Source organism: Lutra lutra, chromosome 10 (assembly GCF_902655055.1).
Source record: "Lutra lutra chromosome 10, mLutLut1.2, whole genome shotgun sequence".
Lineage (NCBI taxonomy): Eukaryota > Metazoa > Chordata > Mammalia > Carnivora > Mustelidae > Lutra > Lutra lutra.
The window spans coordinates 73735610-73759480 of NC_062287.1; the positions used below are offsets into that span (position 1 = coordinate 73735610).

The following is a 23871-nucleotide window of genomic DNA, read 5'->3' on the forward strand; positions in this document are numbered from 1 at the left end:
GAGGGTGTCCTGCTTCCATTCTAATCCTAGGATTTTTTTTTTTTTAAATCTGACTTTCATATTGGGAAGCCCTAGCACAACACTCCCAAATTTTCTTAAGCCAGAGAAGCTCTAGGGAATTCTCCAGGAGATGGTGTCTCATTCCTATTAATTCCTTAGAAGCTTCTGGGCTTTCTACAATTATTATATAGAATTGTAATGATCACGCTTCTTGGCTTAAGCTAACAGACACTTGGAGTTTAGTATTTAGAGTCATGTGAGATCTATGTTTGTATAAACACAATTATACTTAAGCCACTTTGGGGAGAGAATTTTTTTCTTCCTGTTAATCCGTGGTTTGAATTAGCTCAGGGATTATTACCTTGTGAATGATATTCATTTCTCCATGAAAGAAATATCAAATTGGCATTCAAACGGCCATCTTGGTCATAAATTCAAGCCAGATTGTAATGTCCTAACCCAGAGCAGATCTCACAGACCTGGAATCCATCCCAGAGTTATCCTGCTATCCCAAGATAGAGCTAGAAAGATCTTCTTGTCCAACCTGCACACACAGGGAAACAAGGACCCAGAGAGGTACATTGACTTGCTTAGGAACACACAGCAGGTTAATGGCCCAGCTGGATCCTTTTCCCTACACCAGGTTTCAGAGCTTCAGAAATGCTCAAGTTTCGCCCTGTGCCAACCCCAAACCACTCTAGCAGAAATTCTTCAACAGGTGTGGGATAGACCTCCTTCATGGCCTGTGCACAAACTCTGAGTGAAAGAGAAGAGAGGGTGTGCCCTGAGGAAGGCTGTGGTCTGTTGTTAGTCATGCAGAAACCACACATCTTGCTTTGAGAGATGTTGACAAGGAGCCCCACTGGGGAAGAAGGTTAGCTAAGGTTTAGAAGTGCCCTGGTATGAAGCCTTTGGGATGTGGCCCTTCTCTTGGGTGGGGTACGGGGGGCAGAACTGGGGGAAAAGCCTGGTTCCCCTAAGTGCCAGCAGGAGAAATACACATGGTGTAATTACTTGTCCTCAACCTGCAACTTCTTACCCAGTGGACAGGCTTCCTTGAGAGAACCTTCCTGTGCTCTGTTCATTATAGGAGGTCTCACCTTCATCCAGCACTGATCTGTAGTTCTCGGTATTTGTCTGATGACCTGCTGGGGTCACCTTGAGGACGAATCTTGGTCCTCTTGAGTCTCCAGGGTTATGTGCTGCTTGTCACCAGGAGAGAGAAGAAGAGATTCCTGGGACAAATGCCTTAGAGCTAAGGTCCAGGTGTTCTTGGTGACCCAGGGACAGGTCCTGCCTCTCCTGATATTGTTCCCCTCCTCCCTGTCAGGGGATGCCAAGGCTTAGGTGGGCGTTGTAAAATGTTGGCCTGGAAGAAGTGTTCATTCTCTCTCAGAGTCATGTTGTGTGTGTCCACAGCCCTATTCCCTGTTGCCACTGGGGTAGACCTGACCTCTCTGTCTTTTTATTTTTTATTTTTTTAAGATTTTTCGTTTTTAAGTAATTTCTATACCCAACATGGGGCTCGAACTCAAAACCCCAAGATCAAGTCATACACTTTATGAACTGAGCCAGCCCGACACCCCTGTCTTAGCCTTTTTATTTTTAATTTCATTTCTTTTGGTCTTTGTCCTTGTAAAAATTTGTCCTGGGGCCCTATGGTGGAAGGAGGGCTCAGGCACACATTCCTCTCTTGGGCCACAAAGACATGATCAAAATTTATCCAGTCTCAGAGACATTTTCTTTTTTTCTTCTTGAGAGACAGTTTTTTAACAAAATATAAAGGTAGCAAGAGGAACATTCGATGGGAAAAGTATGTCTCCTATAACCCTTCATCTTATCACCACAATTTGCCCTTCCAGTCTTCACATGGGTTTATGTATTTCACATAATTCTAACTTTAATAGAAACGTAACTTTTATTGTCTTTTTAAAATTTAGAAAATTAATTTACATGCAGTATTAGGACCCAGAATAAGCTTGCGTTACTTTGTTCAACAGAGAAACCCCAGAACCACTGGCTTAAACAAAAGAGAAGTTTATTTCTCTTTGAGGTGAGAGCCTGCTTTTACAATGACCACTGCTAGTAGGAGTATATTACCGAGCTACTTTGTTCCAGCGGGTCCCCTGTGGCCGGAATTTCTGTAGAAGTCCCGGGTCCCTGACGTTCCTGCCCCCTTAACCACTGCTGGGGAGGGAGAGTTAATTAGTGCTCGTGCAACAGCATCTCTGTCTGTCTCTCTCGCTGCGGACAACCATGCTGCCTTGCCTTTAATTTTCTCAGATGGCCTGTATCAGGCGCCAGGCGAAGATCCTCTGGTCTCCAGGGAACATATACTCTCCAGCACATTTAAACTCCTTCCTCTGAGCTGGAGGGGGTAACCCCCCAAGGTAGCTCCCTACACCTCCCCCAGCAGCTCTCTCCAAATCCAGGACCCTCTTGAATTTATCAGACACTGACCATGAACTTCTGCAGCTTGGCCCTCACTGTACTATGCAAAATATACACTGCCTTTTTGTCTGTCTTAGGGTCTTGGCTGAAATGTACGTTTAGTCCTGATTCACAGGCTGGGCTAGTCCCTTCCGAGTGGTGGAGCCTGTCTCCCACCAGAACTCCTACAGTGGGGAATCCGTCAGGCTCCCCGAGTCTCCTCTGAGGGTTGTGGATGCCAAGTTGCCAGGTCACAAGGAGAGAACCCCCTCTTCTTCCCTAGTCTTGAGGATTAAGCTACTGTTTTTCCTCCTACAAATGGCTGGGGCATGGTAGGAGGATTCTCCAGGAGCTTTGTGAAAATGAACCATGCTCATTGGCTTCTCTGTGTTTTGTGGCTGTCATGAAGGATTAATAACTTCTGCATCAAGGAAACTTAGTGCCTGGCCCCAACCCCAGCCACACTTTTCTAATCTTGGAGAGGACCAGGGAGCAGCAAAGGGGATGAAAAAACAATGGTAGAAGGAGAAAACAAGAAGGAGATGGATTCGAGGAAGACCCTCGGCATGAGCCACTATCAGTCTGCCATGGTGGGCTCTGGGCATTTCCCCCTCCCCTGCAATTTGTAACAATATTGAGTGCTTCACAATGTAGGGGCACTGCTGAATGGGCAGCACACAGGGTCACATCTTTTATTCTGTCCTTTGCTCAGCCTGCCAGGGACTGTATTTCTCACATGCACGGTCTGCCTTCCTGAGGCCTGACGCCCCGTCGCCCCAGCCCCAAACCGGGGACAAACCTGGCAGGTACATAGAGGCCCTCCAGGAGCATTTACCATCGCCCTGTAGAACAGAGCCTGTTTCCTTTAACTGCGAGTCTGCCAAGTAAAAAGGCTAGAAAAACAGTGGTTCCCATGTCTTTGGATTTTACAGACCAATAAAATCTTTTAAAAATGGGAAGAAACTTTTTCTGCCAAGTAAGGACATTGAAGAAAAAAGAAACTCAAAAAATGAACACTTCCATCATTTCATAAAAGAAAGGACATCTTAGCACACACACATACACGTGCATGTGCGAACGTGTACACACACACACACACTCACACACCACGTAATCTCAGTGTAAACAGCAGACCTTTATGCTAAATGGATTCAGATTTTTGTATGAAAAGTCCCAAAACTGTCCTTACTTTTCTCATCTTGTTGGCAACACGTTAAGACTTCACAGTAGCCTGTTGTTTGGATTGAGGCTTGGAAAGCGCGAACTGACGTTACTGAGTTAGTCATAAGGTTAAGTGGTCTCCAGACAGCTGCATCTCACTGCATTTGCTGATGTCAATGTTTAACACGTGGTGTGGATCCCTGAGGTCTCGCTGGGCACTAGGTTTATGTGGGGATACACATGGCTCCCTGACCTCAAGGGAGTGTGCACTTAAGTGAGGGATATTCGAGGGGTATGGAAATGTCACCTCCTCAGGCAAGTCCTCCTAGACCACCCCATCCAGAGTGGCAGCTGAGACCCTCACCAGCTCCAGTAATTTGCTAACATGTCACTTTTTTTTTTTTTAAGATTTTACTTATTTATTTTAGAGAGAGAGAGAATGAGCGAAGGAGAACATGAGAGGGGAGAGGTCAGAAGGAGAAGCAGACTCCCTGCCAAGCAGGGAGACCGATGTGGGACTCAGTCCCAGGACTCCAGGATCATGACCTGAGCCAAAGGCAATTGCTTAACCAACTGAGACACCCAGGTGCCCTGACCTTTATTCTTTTCCTTCAGAGCTCTTGCCTTCATGGAAATTCTGTTGTTTATGTCTTTGTATCTTCCTTTATGGCCCATCTCTGCTCTCTGAATGTAAGCCCCACACCCACACCTGCCTCCTTGCCAAGGTGGCTGTATGCTAATGCTGGGCTCTGGTCCTCCTGCCTGTGACCTCTGACCATTTCCAGCAGCGACTGGTGAGGGTGGTCCTCTTGCTGCCACCAGCGTGCTTTGCTGGGCTCAGGACTTCCTCGGGAGGAAGGGCAGTGGGGAGGGAGCCTCTTGAGTTGTGTGGGGACTGCCTCAGGATAGGGCTGGGTGTCCTGTGGTTGTCTCTCTGGGGATTGTTGTGGTTACAAGGAAAGTGACTATAAGCTCCTTCCATCCTGTGTGGCTGCAGGAAGGCAGGCTAAGCTGAACCTCAGAGCCCCGCCCGGGGCATCAGGACCCAGGCAGTGCACATTACGTTTGTGGGAGAAGCTAGTTCGGTGGTAATAATGTGAGTTAATATTTGCTTAGAATTTGCCATGTGGTCTGTGCTTGCACCAGAAATGCTCCTAACAATCATAGAAAATAGATGCGATCATTATCTCCTCTTCATGCGTGAGAACACCGTGGCTCAGAGGGGCGAGATAGCTCCCCCGAGGTCGGGCTGCTGATGTACGACATCGCAGGGACTGGAATCCCAGCCTGCCCTCCCTCCCACCAAGTGCACACACACACAGCTGGGCTCTCCTCTGACTAACGTGTGCCCAGCTTTGGTGACAAGCCCCAGAGCTGCTCTTGCTCTAGAGGTTGGAATAACAATAGTAATACTAGAAATAAAAGACAGGGAAGACCTGCTGAGTGTGAGGCACTACGCGGGTGCATTGTGAACATTTACTCTTTGAAGCCTCCCATGAGCCCCGAGAGGTAGTGTTCTCATCCCTGTCGTGTGGATAAGAGACAGGCTCAGACAGTCTGAATGAATCTCCCAAATCACACATCCACGAGGTGGTAGATTCAGAATTTGAACCCAGGTTGGTCTGACTTCAGTGCTCCCTCAAAATCATCATCCTGTGGGAAAGAATTCATTCAAGCAATATTTATGGAGTACCTACTACATTCCAGGCATTGGTCCAGAGGGTAGGGATTAGGGACTAAACAGGAGAGACAAAAATCCATGCCTTCACGGGGCTCACATTCCGCTGAAGAAAATAGACAATAAATGCAGAGAGTGGTAGCTATGTACAATTTCAGCTAATTATAAGTTATTTTAAAAATTAAACAGAGTAGTGAGGCAGGGGTCAGGGAGCTCGGGGGTTCGGGGAGACTGTCTTAACCACAGGCCCCCTCTGGCTGTTCCCTGAGTAGAAACTGCAGTTCCGGGACCGAGGGTGGGTGATTGCTAGAATCCAGGTAAGGAACCGGTGTGGCTTAGATCAGGGCAGTGGTGGTGGGTCAGTGGGAGGTGGGTAGATTCAGGATTTATTCTGAAGTGACTCAGTGAAACTTGTTGATAGATTGGAGGTAGATTGGGAAAGAAAGTGGGGGTCAAGGGTGACTCCCAGACTTTGGCCTGAACGACCACAGGGATGGAATTGCCGGTTGCTGAGATGGGGCAGGCCGGAAGGTCAGGAATTCAAATTTATGATTTGTGTTGGAGGTGTTTATTCCCCATCCCAAAGGGAGATGTTGAAAAACCATTGTGATTTATGAGTCTGGAATTCAGAGGGTGTTCTGCAGTAAATACATACCATATTTCATCAGATAGAAGATGCCACCGATTGGGAGACCACTGTTATTTTATGTACTACTATGAAAACACTGCTTAAACTAGGGCACATCCTAACTTCAAAGATATTAAAATGTGTCTTGGAATCAACAGGATATAGTGAGTTTGGGAGTTTCCATTGTAGAGATGGTACTACAGGTGATGGAAGGTAATGAAATCACTGGGGGAGTGATGGAACCCAGAGAGACGAGAAAGGGAAATAAAAAGACTCCGCCTACTGGGCAGCCATGTTTCTAACAGGTGTATGCGCATCCCGTTCCAGCCAAATGCAAAGTCAGGCAGGTAAACCTCTTCTTCATAGGCAGATGCCACTGAGACTATCCTGGGGAGAGGCTTCAGTCTGAGGGTGTGAAGCTCAGAGTCAAGGCCCCGGATACAACACACGACATAACCCAGCACCTGCTACTCAGTGCCATCCAGAAAGGCTCACCTGGGGTCAGGCTTGGCCTCAGTTTCCTCATCAGCAATACATGCCTATGATGTCTGCTCTACCCTCCTCAAAACCAGAAAACAACACAGTCTCTTCTTTTTCTGGGCCTCCGTTCCTGCATCTACAAACGAAGATTGGACACAGGAACCCCTGAGCCCTGTTTCAGCTCCAGCATTGTGAAATCAACACTAGCTGCAGCACTTTGAGCGTCTGGGAGGTGATTTATATAAGTGTTAATCATCATAAACAATGATTTAGTCATCTTGAGGAAGGTCAGAGGGCCCAGAACCCAAAAACCTGTCTGGACCCTGTTTGTCAGCGGTCTCCCTCTGGGTATCACATTTCGGGAGCTCTAGCTGCTTTTCAGACCATTGAAGGGCCACGGGGGTTCTCTTAGAAAGCTGACATCTAAGCAGTCCATAGGTTTTGTCAGTTTTGACAGCTGCTCAGAAGCAGAAGTTGCAAAGAATGCTTTGAATGGCATCTACTTTGATCCTGAAATTCCTCAAGCACTGCGGCCAGAGTTGGCTAAGGCAAACACGAAGATGGCCGAGAACATGTTAGTGGGGCTCCGAGCCCCGGTAGTCCTCTGCCCAGCACTGTACCTCGCTCAGTTCATTGCCAGGGGCCATCTGAGTCTACAGTACCTGCACTTCACCCCAGGAGCCCTGATGTGTGGGCCCCGTACCCTCTGTAGCCAACAGAGTTAGGCCTCGCTCTCCCTGGTCCCACTTTCACCCGTCCTGCCTCACCCCATGCCCGGATGCACTGGCTCCCTTCCTCTGAGGCGACTTCTCTGGCCTGGAAGGTCCGCCAGGTCTGCTGCATGCACTTTCCAGGTGTGTGATGCCGGCTGCAATCTGTCTTGTGGGTATTAATGCGGTCTTCAGGGGCGGCTGTTGTTCTCAAGCTGTTCTACAAAAGTGGAGCATGCTGGTTCTGAAAAACCTTGCCCAGGTTGGATCCCTTCAAGACTTGGACACAGCCTCTATCAGGCATCTGTTTTTCTAAAAGAAATAAAATATAAAAATATTTTACTTTTCTACAGTATATATATGTGTGTGTACATATATATATATGATGTAATATTTATACTATATGTACATATATTATATATATAAAGATCATTCAGAGGACGTGTATTATTAGTCCCATTTCATAAACAAGGTAGCTGAGGTGAAGCACTCAGGCCATTCCTGGTGGTAGAGCCAGGCTGCAAAGCAGGGTATTTAAAAGGCTCCAGGAGGGGGCGCCTGGGTGGCTCAGTGGGTTAAGCCTCTGCCTTCAGCTCAGGTCATGATCTCAGGATCCTGAGATCGAGCCCCACATCAGGCTCTCTGCTCAGCAGGGAGCCTCCTTCCTCCTCTCTCTCTGCCTGCCTCTCTGCCTACTTGTGATCTCTCTCTCTCTGTCAAACAAATAAATAAAATAAAAAAAAAAAGATTCTCTCTCTCTCTGCCTCTTCCCCCACCTCTCCCTCTATTAAAAAAAAAAAAAAAGTAAAAAAAATAAATAAAAATAAATAAATAAATAAAAGGCTCCAGGGGCACCTAGGTGGCTCAGTCAGTTAAGCATCTGCTTTCAGCTCAGGTCATGATCCCAAGGTCATGAGATCAAGCCCTGCATAGGGGTCTCCCCTCAGGAGAAGGGAGTGAGTCTGTTTCTCTCTCTCAAATAAATTAATAGCATCTTAAAAAAAAATAAAGCCTAGGGCTCTAGATTCCACCAAGCCCCCTGTCTCTGATGTGTGGCACTGACACATAATTCTCAAACTAAACTTCGTTGCACCCCGGTCAGAGCCCATGGGCAGCCCCTTCCCGTAATATGACAAACGAACTTCAGGGTATTGGCACACAGAAATGGGGAAGGTAATTTGTTTCAGGGCCTCCCATGCTCTTATGGGAAATGGAGTGTCTCCTGGAAAGGTCGAGAGAGAGAGAGAGAGACAGCTGGCACTGGATGTGGAGGTAACTCATACCGAATCCTGTGGGCTCGGAGTCCAGTGCTCTCTTAGACCATGTTTTTGCATGTCGAGGGCTGGTGTCCACAGAGAGTGGTGCTGAATGGTGTTCCCTTGATCAGAGAGGGGTTGGCAAAGATTGCTTGGTGTTCTTTGTTGCCATGAGAAGATTCCTTAAGCAGGAGGTGGGAGGGAAAAAGTAGATTGGGGTGAGTTTGAGTGAGGGGACAGACAGAGCTAGCTGTTGGCCTAGGCCTAGTCACAGAGCTGACCAGAGTCAGTTGCTGTCAGCCCTTCAGTGAGGGTTATAGTGTAAATCTTGGCACTGGGGGACAGTCCTGGGCATTGTAGGATGTTCTGCAGCACCCCTCAACTCTACCCACTAGGCGCTGGTAGCACCCCACCTCCGCCCCAGATGGGACAACAAAAAATATCTTCAGACATTGCCGAATGTTCCCCGAGGAGCAAAACTGCACCAGCCCCTTCCCCAGCATTAAGAACCATTGATGTGAACAATTTCCTCACCCTCCTAAAAAGATCATCAGCTACCTGCTTGCTTGCCTGTCCTGGGGACTTCCTGAGAATTCTGCATGTGGCGTGTGACCACAGGGCTGGGTAAAAGCTGGGCTCCAGTGTAACCAGGTTCTTCCTGTCCTTTTAACAATTGTCCCCTGGAGCCACCTCACAGTGAAACCTTCTCTGGGACTGGTGCTTTCTCTCACGCCTCTCCATCCCTGCCAGGTACCTTCTGCTTATCCTCCGGCACACCAAACGTGTTCCCACCTCAGGACATTTGCACTTGTTGACCTCCCTAGCTATGCTTCTCCTTCTCATCATTCATGTCTCTACTCATGTTGCACCATCTTGTGGACCCTCGTTGATGGTCATTCCTGTTACAACTTACTGTAGCTCTCTGCTTGAGCATTTTCCACCCTCTGGTATCATATTGTTTATTAATTTGCTTATTTGTTTCTTGCATTCCTCCCCCACTAGACTGTAAGCTTCCCAAGGACAGAGACCTGGGCTAGTCTGTTCCTTGCTGTATCTGCAGTGCCAACTGCGGTGCATGGCTCATTGTGGGTTGAACGGTTTGGGAAAGCACTTACTGAAATTCTCCTCTGTGCCAGGCACTGTGCTAGGGGCTGAGGATGTCAAGGTGAAGAGCACAGTGCCCGCCTCCTGGGAACTAGATGCCTCGTGGAGGGAGAGCAATGAAGTGAGGATAGGGAGGTATGGGGGCATGGAAAGGGAACAACAGATAAACCTGCTTGGCAGGTGAGAAAAGATCTCTGGAGAGGTAGTTAGAGGGAAAGGGGGAATGCACAGCACCCACACAGTCACGGGGGTACAGAGGGTCATGGGAGACGCCCAGGGGACAGGGAAGGAACATAGCACAAAGCTCTGTGCTGGAAGAGTAACCATCTGATGCCTGACATGAGGGTGGGGGAAGGTGAGGGTGTGGAGTACTTGAGGCCAACTATGAGAGGCCCCGACTCCCATATGAGGATACTGTGACCCTACCCATAGCAAAAATGAGCCACCAAGGCAGCATAGCTAACGCTTAAGAACGTAGGCTTTGAAATTCATTTCAGACCTTGGTTCAAATCCTTACTCTGACACAACTGAACTATGTGACTGTCCCAGAAATGTCACATCTTTTAACCTCTATTTTCTCATTTTTGAAGCGGGATTCACATTCATCTTGTTGAGTTGTTGTGAAAGTAAAATGAGTGCTTAGTACAGTGCCTGGCGCACAGTAAGGACTCAGGAGCTCCTTGCTATTCCTCCTGGTGTGGTTAACAAGGACATATTGGAGGTTTTCCAAATGGGCAAGGGACATGATAGATTAGCATCTTAGCAAGATGGCTCAGGCAGTGGTGGGAACAGCAGGTGAGATGGGAACCAGGGAGAACTGGTAGGAGGTTGCTGGAAGGAAAAGGGAGGTGAGGGGAGGTTGTGTGCATCCTAGGTCCCGGAGCATCTACTATAGCAAACTGTAGTGGCGGGAGATATGGCCATACTTCACCCCTCAAAGAAAGGGCACAGGGCATAGAGGAGGAGCCCCCACTCCTGACAGGTAATAGACACCTAGGTGAGGACCAGGTGGGGACTACAACTCAGCCTAAGCTGAGAAGCTAAGAGCCTCTGGCCCCCTGGAAGATGCAGCTAGATCTGCATTTCAGATGGCTTGCACCCCCGGAGAAGGGGTGGCTTGTCATTTGCATGGGTGATATACTTTTAATTAAAATGGTAATCATTTGAGCATTCCTTAAAGTTTTACTTTGGGAATTTGCCGTCTTGCAAGCTCTGCCCTAATTAACATTCTCTTTATCTCTTATTAATAAATTATATCTCAGCAGTTTCATCCACCTCCTTTGATCATCGAGGCTCATCATTTCTGAGCCAAACTCCATTCCATATTGACATTTAGGGTACAATGGGCCCAAACCAGGGGTTTGAGAATTAGGGTTCTCAACTCCCAACAACATGGAGATCCATCTTCTTGCTGCTCAGCTGGGCCCCAGGCAAGCACACAACATATGTGCCCCTGAGGTCAAGAGTATTAACCCCGTGATACTTACTTTGAGGAGTGACCAGAGGCAGTGGTCACAGATATATTAGGACCCAGGACCATAACTAGGAAAACAGAAGCAGAAAAGCTGGCAGGGTAGCTCACAGGCTCCAAACCCAGGCCAAGAAATGTTAACTAGCCTGATTCAGGTCACAAATGCCAGTAGTTGAAGATTAGGCAATCAGTAGAGACTAACATTTTCTGGGCATCTATTATGTGCCAAGTCCTACGTTATGGGCTCTATGTGCATGGTGCCTGGTACTATATCAAGCCATCTAATGAGGTATAAACAGTTTTGTCTCCAGTCTCCAAAAGAGAAAGCCAAGTCTTGGTGAAATTAACCAACTTCCCTAATGTGACCCAGATGCCAAGAGGTCCACTGGTATTAAAATCAAGGTCTGTTCAGTGTCAACGACTCTTTCTGTTCACTGCACCATGCTGGCTGCTTTAGAGCTAGGATCTCTTAGATCCAACTCCTCTGACCTGTCTTTTAAGGCCCCCTCTGGAGGGTGTGTTAGACCCTTACTACTCTAGCTGTGGTCCAGGGATCAGAGGTACCATTAGCTCACTTGGGTTCATGTTACAACTACAAAATCTCTGTCCCCAGCCCATACATGGAAAGGATCTGCATTTTGACAAGATCCTCCTGTTGTCGTAATGTTCACTAAAGTTTGGGAAACAAATTAGAGATTTGATATTTGTTCAGTACCTACTACTAACCCTTGTGCACCTTCCAAGGTCAATGGTATTCCAACTGAACCATGGAAGAGTTAAGTGACCTCTCCCAGGTCTTACATGCAGTTAGTGGCAGAATCTAGATGTGATCACTAGCCTTGGCCTTGACCTGGATTCTAGGAATTGAGGTCTAAGGTTATCCCATGTTTTCAGGTTAGTGTCCTTGGGCTTTAGGATGATGGCAGCGGCTACTGGGAGCCCTTTTTAGCATTCCCCAAAGCCCAGCTGGTATCTTCTACTTCATCCTAGTCAGATTGTAGGGACGTGAACTTGGGCACAAATGTCTTTGCTTTTGACAAGAATTATAACTGGCGAGCATGGAAACTGATTATTTCCTGGAGAGCAGGAGTTTGGATTGGCAATCGTACAGAGCCTTGATTAATGAAAAATGGAAACATTAATTAATTACCTTTCAAAAATTGACTTGTTACAGGAGACAATGGCTTTCAAATTGCAAGGTTCATGGTGGGAAGGAGATTTTAAAAGGAGTCCCTAGGGGTCTACTAACAACTTCTCATTTGTGTTGAAGGAAAAAGCCAGTGGACCAACAACACTAGCCATCAGGGAAATGCAAATCAAAACCACAATGAGCTATCACCTCACACCTGTTAAAATGGCTATTCACAAAAAAGACAAGAGATAATGAGCGCTGGTGATGATGTGGAGAAAAGGGAACACTTTGCACCATTGGTGGGGATGTAAATTGGGGCAGCCTCTATGGAAAACAGTACAGAAGTCCCTCAAAAAAATTAGAAATAGAACTAACGAATGACTGAGCGACTCCACTCTTGGGTGTTTATCGAAAGGGAATGAAGACCCTTACCTGAAAGGATGTCTGCTCTCCCATGTTCACTGCAACATTGTTTACAATATGGAAACAGCCCAAGTGTTTATTGATGAATAGGTAAAGAAATGTGGTACACACACACACACACACACACACACACACACACACACGCACACTGGAAAATTACTTGGCCATAAAAAAGAAGGAAATCCTGCCATTTGTAATACCATGGATGGACCTTGAGAGCATTATGCTAAGTGAAGGAAGTCAGACAAATACTAATACTTTATGATTTCACTCACTTGTGGGATCTGAAGAAACCAAACTTGTAGAGATTGAGCACAGATTGGTGGTTACCAGAAGTGGGGGATGGGGGGTGGGGGATGGGGGATGGGGGGATGAGAGGAATAAGTGAGTGAAAGGGGTCAGAGCGTATGAACTTCCAGTTCTAAGATGAGAAAGTCCTGGGGATTTGATGGACAAGGTAGTGACTACGGGTAACAATGCGGTACTGTGTATTAGCTGTGAAGAGAGCAGATCTCACCACACACACATGCAAAATGTAACCACGTGAGATGATGGAGATGCTAAGTGGACTTATGCTGGTATCATGTGGCAATACACACAGATATCAAATAATTACATTGTACTCCTTAAACTTAGACAATGGTAAATGTCTATTTTAGCTCAATAAGGATGGGGAAAAAACCCGAAAATTTCCAAGTTAAAGAAAATAAAAGCCCATAGAACCTTGTAAGGATGCTAGTGTGGGTGCTGCTTCATACGGTATTTGTTTAATTTTCACCCACCCGATAAGAACAGCAACAGTACTGACAACGTATAATATTAATCATAATAAAAGCATCCAACATGAGGAGAGACTATCCAGACGGTGCCAGCTGATGTTCTAAGCCAACCTCCCAAAACTTCATGGGGCAGGTTTATAATTAGGTCTATTTGTCACCCCCATTTTACAGCTGAGGACAGGGGACTCAGGGAGAGTAAGTGACTCACCCAAGGCACCCAACCTGATAAATAGTGGAGCCCAGATTCACACCCATCGCCCAAATGCCCTTTCTCTCCATGCACCTTATCCCTCCTGCTGCTTGGCTTCTGCTGGCGAAGCCATTGAGGCCGGTGGTTACATTCTGGAGCTTTAGAAGGGGTCACGGGTCAGCAGCTAGCAAGTGGATGTCCTCTTTTCCTCCTGCTCTTTAGTGAATTCTGGATACGGTCGCATTTACCATCCATCTCCAGCCTGGCTTTCTTGAGCTGGACACAAACTCCCAGCTATATCAGATCTAGTCCAAGTGCCTTTTTCAAGTCAAACAGAGCTGGGTTCAAGTCCTGACTTTGCCATTTTTTTATGTGGCCTTGGCAATTCTATGTCTGTGGGTATGTGGAAATAATGATAGCACCTCCCTCATGGGGTGCTGTGAGGATTGAGAGGGAAAAGGTATGTGACAGAACTGGCCTGGAGGTTGCATTTTGCAGGGAAAGCACCTGAGTTCCAGAGGAATGAGCAACTTGGTGAAGTTTCGAGGCTTCTCAGGGAAGGGGCCAGAACCCAGACCAGGCCCCTTTCCTCACTGTCCCTTCTGCAACATTTGTGCTCAGCGGTAGGTTTGATGAGAAAAATTATAAAGCATCTCAGCCCATTGAAGAATCCCTCTTTGCTTTTTTTTTTTTTAAAAGATTTTATTTATTTATTTGACAGAGAGAGATCACAAGTAAACAGAGAGGCAGGCAGAGAGAGGGAGGGAAGCAGGTTCCCTGCTGAGCAGAGAGCCCGATGTGGGACTCGATCCCAGGACCCTCTTTGCTTTTTGGTTACCATATCTAAATATCATTGACATTGGAAGATCCCAGGTAAAGGCCCAGTAACCGAGCCAAGCTGTGACTTCTCTGGAGTGGCCTGGCCCACATGGCGCATGTCTATCTTTCAGCTTAACCCTGACCTTTTCTGCATGGTCTCTCCTGGCCAATCAAGCTTTGGAAGCTCACCGTTCATGTCTTAGTGCAGTCCTCTGTTTTATTTTCAAATTACAGCATTCTTATTTATACTTATGCTTCATGTCATAGTGCATGTTGGTTTGTGTTTTATTTAAGTAATGTCGACCATTTTCTTTTTTTTTTTAATTTTATTTTTTATAAACATATATTTTTATCCCCAGGGGTAAAGGTCTGTGAATCGCCAGGTTTACGCACTTCACAGCACTCACCATAGCACATACCCTCCCCAACATCCATAACCCCCCCAACCTCCTCCCCCCATCAACCCTCAGTTTGTTTTGTGAGATTAAGAGTCACTTATGGTTTTGTCGACCATTTTCTAATTAAACTTTTTATTTTGAAATAATTCACATGCTGCTGTAAGAAATAATACAGGGAGATGTTGTTTACCCTTTATCCAGTTTCCCCCAAGTGTCAAAACTTGCAAAACTATAGTGTCAATTCACCACTAAGATACTGACATTTTAAAAAATGTATCTTTTTTTAAATGTATCTTTCCGGGGCACCTGGGTGACACACTTGGTTAAGCATCTGACTCTAGGTTTTGGCTCAGGTTGCGATCTCAGTGTATTGACATCGAGCCCCACATAGCGAGGGAGATTGTCTCTCCCTCTCCCTCTGCCCCTCCTGCATGTGCTCTCTCTTTCTCTCTCAAATAAATAAATCCTTAAAAAAAATTTCTTTCCACTAGAAATTAAGGCCATTATATCAATGATGTTGTCTTGTTCAACACAATATTCTCAACATCTAGAACAGTGCCTGACAGATAGAAGGGTATTCGTTTGCTAAATATATGAATAAAATGTAATATAAGAGCCCTGTGTCGTTTGTCATTCATTCCCTTTCCCCCACCCCCAGTCTGTGTGGGTCTCTGTGATACCCAGGCACCCTTACCGTTGAAAAGTCACAAGTTTCTCCAAGTTCTGTGTACTGGGTCTCATTGAGATAGTTAACCTTCAGGCTGGGGTGAAGACTTTTCCAGGGCTAAGTACGCATGCATAGTTTGGAGCGCATCAATTTCCAGACATTCAGCTTGTCTTTCTACTCTACAAGACTGATCTGCCCAAGAAGGAGAGCTATCCAGAAGGGTTCATTCACATAGGCTCTGTTCCCACCTGACAACAAGTAGACCCTCTCATCCCAAATCTTACTAGGATGTTTTGCCCTTGGATTTCAGACCACCTGAGGTATAAAAGGAATAAGTTGAAATGTTAGTTTGGAGTAAGTCATCTCTTTATTTTTATTTTTAAAAAAGATTTTATTTATTTATTTGACAGAGAGAGACACAGCAAGAGGGGGAACACAAGCAGGGGGAGGGGTAGAGGAAGAAGCAAGCTGCCTGCTGAGCAGGGAGCCCAATGTGGGGCTCCATCCCCAGACCCTGGAATCATGACCTGAGCCGAAGGCAGATGTCTAATGACTGAGCCACCCAGGCACCCCAAGAGTAAGTCGTCTTTAATGATTAACAGGGCACCTTAAACTCAGAGCTTCCTGCCTTTCCCCGCATTGTGCATGTTCCTGTTATAGGCAAAGCATGGTGCTGGAAATAAAGTCGTTGAGCTTGTGTTGAGAGGCCTTGAATCCAGAACGCACAAAGCAGTGTAGGTTGGTGATACCTTGACCTTCTCAAGGTACTTGGATGTTTTTCAAGACTACCGTTTCCTTTCAAGCTATATTGGTAAAATCCATGGGTAAAACTTATATGTGCTCTCCTTTCTATTTGATGTGCTTTATTCTATGAAGGTTGTTCAAACTTATTTTTTTTAAAGATTTTATTTATTTATTTGACAGAGAGAGAAATCACAAGTAGGCAGAGAGGCAGGCAGAGAGAGAAGGAGAAGCAGGCTCCCTGCTGAGCAGAGAGCCTGATGCGGGGCTCGATCCCAGGACCCTGAGATCATGACCTGAGCCGAAGGCAGAGGCTCAACTCACTGAGCCACCAGGTGCCCCCAAACTTATTTTTTTAAATCACAACCTGAAATATTTATTCCAATGATACCTCCTTCTGTTTCATCTTAGAAAACATATAGCGTTTTCTCCTCTCCGTTAACACAAAGTAAACTGTGTACATGCGTGATGACAACTTCTAGATAATCCGTCTAACAATTCACAAATGTTTTTTCAACATTCTTGTGGGGGATGGGAGCAAAAAGACTGAAGACTACAGACACAGCACAGCCATTTGGAAAGCCATTATCAGCTGCCATTTTGATTCAAGATTTAATGTCATTGGCATTTTGAAGCCTTTTTACTGCATCCCAAATTTGATGCAATTAGTCTACTCCCTGAAAATTTATCAAGAAGCAGCCAGGCTACACATGCTCAGGGTTGAATAGTTCTCTTGAAAGAGGCCTCACTGTGTTCAGCTGATAATCAAACGAATGGCTACATTGCGATAGGTCACCAAGGGGGACCCACTGCGCCCCCATCCCTTATCCAAGCCTGGGCTCTGTTTCTTGCCCGATAGGAATGCATAATCCCATCAGTGCCAATGGGAGTTATGTGCCTGTGTTACTGGAGACAATAGGCCATCTGAGAGGAACAATTGTTCCCAGCAACTGAGGGGGTAAACACGATTGGCTATTCCCAGCCACTATCCATGAAGGGCCTGGCTGAGCCCCTAAAGCCCTTTCTTTGTTAGGCTACAGAGCTGGAGGACGGAGGACATGGCCTGCCTTCTTCTGTGGTTGCTGTCCTCCACCTCCAGGGGCAGCCTCTCTCTGGGGCATCTCCTCAAGTCGCAGCCAAGACTGGGGCATCTCCCGAAGTCGCAGCCAAGACTCCTTCTCCTCCCTCTTTCTAGAGACAAACCCAAAGCCCGTTTTTCTAGTTCATCCTTCACGATGAAATCATAACAGTATCAACAATAAGAGTGACAACCATTTATTGAGCACTTATTACTAGCCCAGGCACTGTCTTTTGTAGACATTAAGGCATTTAGCTACAAATGCTCCTGGTAATTCTGCAGGGCAAATATTATTGTTCCCATTAAACAAGGTAAAACAGAACCTCAAGTAAGTCAGGCTTCTGGTAAGCTATAGAACAGTTTCAGACCCCCAGGGCTAGTCAGTGTCCCAATGCCACTCTCCAAGTTCTGCTAGTATTTCCCTCCAGACACTCCTTGAGACCCAGTCTGAGAATGTGTAATATACCTGCTCACTCCACCCCAATCCCTTTCTTGGAGATTCCCAATGCATTTTACTTTATTAAAAGTTCTAGAAGTCCTGCAAGAAGGAAACATGTAACTCAGTACATTCCAAGCGAGGATCCTTTTTTGCAAAACCCAGATCATGTTTTGCTAAGTGCTAGCCCACATTGCGTCAATGCAGGGAGGCTGGCTAGAGGAAGTCCTAACTGGGTCCTGCTCTTGCACTCACAGACCCTACGCCAGAGGTGGAAGTAGAGCTCCTGACTGCTGCTTTGGGTTTGGGGGTGTTCACCAGGGGGGCATATCCTCTCATAGTGTTCCAGCGGCAGCACAAAGCTCCACCTTCCAGTGGCTGTTATCCGATCTTCTACAGCAAACATGTGACCCAATTTCCCCTAACAAGGGAAGAAGACAAGTTGGTCCAGGATATAGGGAAGGAGAGTGAGCGGGCTGTATTGAGACTTTACTGCCCAGAGATGGAGCTGACATTCAGTGGGGCTGGAGTTTTTATACACATGAAAGTGTTGGGCCCTGTGGTCCACCTCTGGGCTGGCAGTCCGTGGCACGGTCCCCGGGTGATTTCGGCTGTCCCTGGGGCTCTCTACAGCAGCAGGCTGAGGCCAGGGCCACTTCACTGTGCCCGGGGGCTTCTCCTCTACCCTGGGATGTACTCGCAGCTGAGGCCCCTCATCTCTTGGTCCCACTGGAGGGAAGGGACAGAGCCTCAGGCGTTAGGCAGAGCACGAGGTCCAGGTTGATGTGGGACATGCCAAAATGACATGTCATGGGGATTTGTGGGCCTCGCTGGAGCCATTTCCTCCAGGGGGTCATTTTATTTAGTTCCAATTGGACCCTGTGATTGGTCTCAGCCCTGGGCCACCTGGTGTCCTGGCTCCATATGGCAATGGCTAGGAAGATGTCATTTTTCAATTGAAATATGCTTCTGCCTTGCTGGGGATCAGTCTGTAATTGCCTTGGGCTGAAAAGGGGCTTTGATTTTTAAAAATAAGCCGGGAAGTAATTTCTCCACCTCTGATGTGTCGGACTGATGGGTCAGTGTCTTCTCTATTAATTCAAACTGAGAGTCACAGCATGGGAGTGACAGGCAGGGTTTTAGAGGTCAGCAAGCCCTGCCATTGACCTCATATGGGAATCCCCTCCACCTACCCTTGACAGATGGTCTGTAGCCTCTGGCTGAGCACCGCCACAGACGGGGAGCTCACTCTCTCACCGCTCAGACCTACCTGCTCTTGGCCAGCTCTCAGTAACCTTCACCCCATTTGGTGCTAATAATGTGTGCTCTTTTCAGGAACACTTGTCATCTGCCATACCATGCGAGGTATTTTGTCTTATCTGATCTTCACAATAACCCTCTAAGGTAGAGACTCTTATTCTCCCTGTTTTGAAGAGTGAGGAAACAAGTCACAGAGGGTTAAGGAAGTTGTTTGGAGTTCCACAGGCAGTAAGGGAGGGAGCTGGTACATTCAGGAAAGATCATTCCAGAGCTCTCAAACACTTTGCTTCCTGCCTTGGGTAAGAACAGCCCATGTTCATCGAGTAGGATCCGGGCTCTGTGCTGAGGCGCTCCGTATAGATGGTCTCATTTCATTGTAACAAGCTCTGGAGTAGTTCTTACTGCGCCCAGGGAGCGTAATTCAACTAAGGTCACCAGCAGAGCCACGCTTGTCAAAAGCTGTAGGGCTGCCATTCTAGAAACTGAGACTTGGGAGATCTGGAAGTTTGCCTAAGGTTTGAGCTCAGAGTGGCAGAGCCAGGAGGTGTCCTGACTTGGACCACAAGCCCTTCCTCGGCCTCCTGCTCACCTCCAGCCCTGCGCCTTCCCTCTCCTGCCTCTCCTACCTCTCCTGCCGCCTGGGTCTTCTGAGGAGAAGCTAACCCACCTCCCTGTAGCTTTACCACACTTTCTTGTGGCTGCTTAAACACAGGTCTAATCACCAAAGTTCGAGAACCACCCGACTAGAGGAAGAATACTAAGAATTCCTTCCTCTGTTTTTGGTCATCTTCAGAAGAGGGTCCTATAAAGCAATGGGTATTTGAACGTCAGAAAGTTATGGGTTCCAATGCCCACTCCCCAGTTTCCTCTCTGTGTGACCAAAAGCTAATTGAATGACCTCCCAGAGGTGCTGTTTCCTTGTCTAGAGAATGGAGATAAAAATGACCACCTTGTAGGTAGTCAAGTCTGTCTCTTTTGGAAGAGGGACTTCCTCCTGGAAGTACTTTCTAAATGTATCTCTGACATTCAAGGAAACATGGCTGAGCTGCTGATGATGTATGTCGCCAGCCAACATGGCAGCAGCCACTGCCATTGCTGAGACATCACTGTGCGTGCTGTTTACTTGCACCCTCCCATGTCTCTTTGCGCTTCCTGTATCCTCACGACAAACCCCACCTAATCCCACTGGCACAGTCTCTCCAACTTGGGCTCCTCCTTTAAAAAGAGTTTGGCCCACTGTAGGAGTTAAAATCCATGGGTTTGGGGCACCTAGTTGGTTCAGTTGGTTAAGCGTCTGCCTTCGGCTCAGGTCATGATCTCGGGGTCCTGGGATCGAGCCCTGCTTTGGGCTCTCTGCTCAGCAGGGAGTCTGCTTCTCCCTCTCCCAATCCCTCCCTGCTCTCTCTCTGCTCGCCTTCTCTCTCTCAAACAAATAAATAAAATATTTTTTTAAAAATCCATGGGCTCTGGAGTCAGGTGTTTTGCCGTTTTGGGCTGTGTGATCTAGCACAGGTCAGTTAATCTAGCTGAGCCTGCCTCCCCAAACTAGAGTCCTTCAGGCTTAAAGACATATTCATAGTAATCCGGCAGTATTTCTCTTTCTATTCCTTGCCCTCTACCCTCTTATTGTGGCCAGCTGGGAGGCTGAGCTCTCAGTGGCACTAAATGCTATTTGTCACCGCCTCTTCCTCTCGGGTTTGCAGGCTCGTGCTCTCAAGTTAAGCTGAAGGATAATCTAAAAAGCATGATAATGGACACAAGCGTACTTGATCGTCTTATAAAAAGTATGGTTCCAATGTAAACTACTTCTTTTGTCCTTCCAGGCCAAATCTTGTGAATTAAACACACTAGTATGGCAATATGATTTGCATTATATGCATTCATTCAGATAAGATTTCTCGAGTGGCTTGTAGGTGTGTAGTGATTAGTACTGTGCCTGGTATATAGTAAGTGCTTGATACATGTCTGGTTGCTGAATAAATGATTGAATGAATGAATGAATGAATTACTGCTTCTTCAATGTAGCAGTGACATGGGCAGAGCTGGCTGCCCTCTAAACCAAGTGACTTAAGGGGTGTGAGAAGGAGATAGACTTTGGTTTCAGACCCTCTAACTCTTAAGTTCTTTCTACTGTGAGTTTCCGATATGAGCAAAATGGGATCCATGATGTAAGCCAGCCACAGGTTTCAGGGGTGACAGTGTAGATGGCAGTCACTATAAAGGTCAGGTTCAAATCTGTCATTTCCAACACTCACTGGTTCTGGGACCCTAGTTAGGCAGGGTTGGAAACCCAGTGTTTTGAGTGACCATCAATACTTGGACTGGGTTCACTCTCCTGGGAGTCCCCATTCCACACCCGAGAAACGAAGTCAGTCGGGAGTTGTGTGGCTGTATTTACTGTATTTTGCTGTCTATGCTGATGGCTGGAGTTGGGAAGAGAATCCACTCTTTGGAAGTAAGGGGGTTTACTCTGCAGCCTCTTCCCAGTTCCTCACCCCCTGGCTGCTTAGCTGGCCACCTTGTCCTCCTGGAGACAGTGAGCGGAAAGCCTGGGAAGCCGGAGTGGGCAACTGAGTGTAAGTATGAGGCCTGGCTTTGGAGCCACGCAGAGCTGGAGTGAGCCTGACTCTGTCACCTGTTTGCTGCAAGACCCCAGGCAAATCTCCCAGGCTCTCCCTCAGCCTAAATCCTTGCGAACGACTTAAAGCAAAAGGATGGGAATGGGAATCCTAACACCTGCCTCATTGATAGGTTTCAAGGATGACCTTGACCTCTACACATGGGTCCCCATGTGTAGAGCACCTAGCATGTGCCTGGACGATAGTCAATGCTAAATTCTCCACCTCTCCACCCTGCTTTCAGTACAGGAGGTCGTGACGCCAATTTGGGATGGAGAGGTTGCTGTGTTCAGACCCCTTCCCCCAAGTGAAGCTGCTCTGGGCCTTGTGCTTATTTTCTCGAGTGGCTACTGCACGCCGGAACCCTCCTAGCCCAGGTGGGCATTTATAATTGGGAGCTCCCAGGAGGGCCACGTTACTGTCCAGCCCCAAGTGGCCACTGCTGCAAGGTTTCATAAGGTGGGCAGATGTGCATCTCAACACTGCCTCTGGGGACCTTGGTTTGGCCATGGCAGCAGACAGAATTATTTGCTACATGTGCTCTATCTTAGTCTCTTTCCCTGGGAGACCCTGCTGGGGTTTAAAGACTGGCATTTGAGGTGGGTGCGGCCTCCAGGGACAGAGTTCCTTCCTGCAGCCCATCTGTACCACCACGTGGATGATCAAAGGAAGACAGTCCTGGCGGGTGGTGTCGCCTTTGCTGTGGGGCTCCTGTCTGGAGGCGCCACTCATTTGAGGAGCCGGCCCTGAAGAGGTAGGAGTCAGTTTCTTGTCAATTGAGTTTAGACTGAGTAGGCCAAAGCACTTTTATTTTTCCTTGAATGTACGAAACATTTGGGGGAATGATCTAATAGTTACCACCTTTCTTAAGCGGAACTCTTCTGTTGTTTGCCTCCAAATAGAATTGTGCGCAGTAATCGGATACAAATCTGTGCTTCGTTGTAAGGAGAGCCCCGCAGAGAGGGTTGGGCTTCTCCCCTCACTGAGGAGGTTTCCAGCAGATGTTCCCAGGGAAGCCTAGAAGCCCATGGAGCTCTGTTTCAAAACCAAGGGAAGTCCTTCTCTAGGAAACCACAGCAAACTGTGTTCAAGCAGGCATGGAAACAAATAGATATTTCCTTGAACAGAGAGCTCATCCCCATTTGGTCTTAATTTGGAGTCTCTAACAAGGCCCGGCAGGTTTCTGAAGAGCAGATGACAGGGGAGGCTGGGCCCCCAGCTCTGAGACTTCCTCCTCTTTCAAGCCTGGCTATTTCCTAATTGCAGTCATACTGAAGGCGGGACTGATGGACTGATGGACCGGTGGGGGTCCGGCTGCCGTGACGGATGCAAGCCCTGTGGCGGCCCCTGCTGGGGGCCCTGGGTACGGGGCCTGGGTGGCGAAGGCCGAGCCACTGGGGGCAGGTAGGAGGACAGCCGGGCAGCTGGGCAGTGGAGCTGGCGGGACTGCCTCTCCTTTGATTCCCAGGCTCTCCAAAGCCACCTGCAGGGTGGGCTGACGTGGAGGAGAATGGGGGAGGGGGATGCACTGAAGGAGGGGCTCGTTCCCATGGTAACCACCCTATGTTTTCCAAACTCTGGTGTTAATCACCCTGGGCTCTTTGGAGGTGTTGTCTATTATTTAAATTGCCTTGGGGGAATGTAGAAAAGGTTTTCTTTCCCAGGTTTTGAGCTAGGGTGTGCTCCTGTGCGTTTGCTCTCTCTCTCTCTCTCTCTCTCTCTAAAGTTCCCCCAAAGTAAATATAACCATTTTAGACTCCCTTTTTCTCCATTTTTGTCCTTGAGATGGGAAGCTCCAGTCCTAACACATCTCACTTTCTAACCCCCAGGTGCAAATATCTCCCCAGTCTATACAATGAGGAGACTCTGGGCTCCCTCTAGCCATACAACTTCTGACTCATTCTGATCAGGGTCTGGGAAATCAGTTGAAATTGAAACCAGAGTTAATACCTGGGTTCTAGAAGCTTAGCTTAGCCTCTGTCCCTTCCTTCTGAATGGCGCAGGTGAAGAATCAGGGGTGGGTGCCCAGAGACTCTGTCCTGCATGCCACTATGGGGGTCCCAGATATTGACATGGGGGGGTTCCTGTGCACCCACTTCCAACAGGGGCCTCCCAGCCCTGCGTTGGGGTGTGCTGCTGCCCTGGGGTTTAGTGATCCTCTTCCTGTAAGTTTGGAGGCCAACTCTCAGGTGGGAGAGTGGTTGTGAATTAAGGCAGCCGAGGCCTGCGAAGCCATCTGTGGAGCCCAGCTGAGGGCCAGAAGCAGGCCTGGCAGATGGAAGGCTCAAAAGAGGCTGGAAACCCTTGAGCCCCCTCATCCACCCCCAAATGTAATGCCAAATTTAAAAAAGTACTTCATCATGAAACACAGAACTTGGACATGAAAACAGCTTCCTTCTGCTTTTTCTGACT

At 47.5% G+C, this 23871-nt stretch overlaps 1 pseudogene; it reads left to right on the top strand.

Moving 5' to 3' along the window:
* Positions 1-6088: 6088 nt before the first annotated feature.
* Positions 6089-23871, top strand: part of LOC125079789 (RNA-binding protein with multiple splicing-like) — an 80685-nt pseudogene continuing 62902 nt past the window's right edge.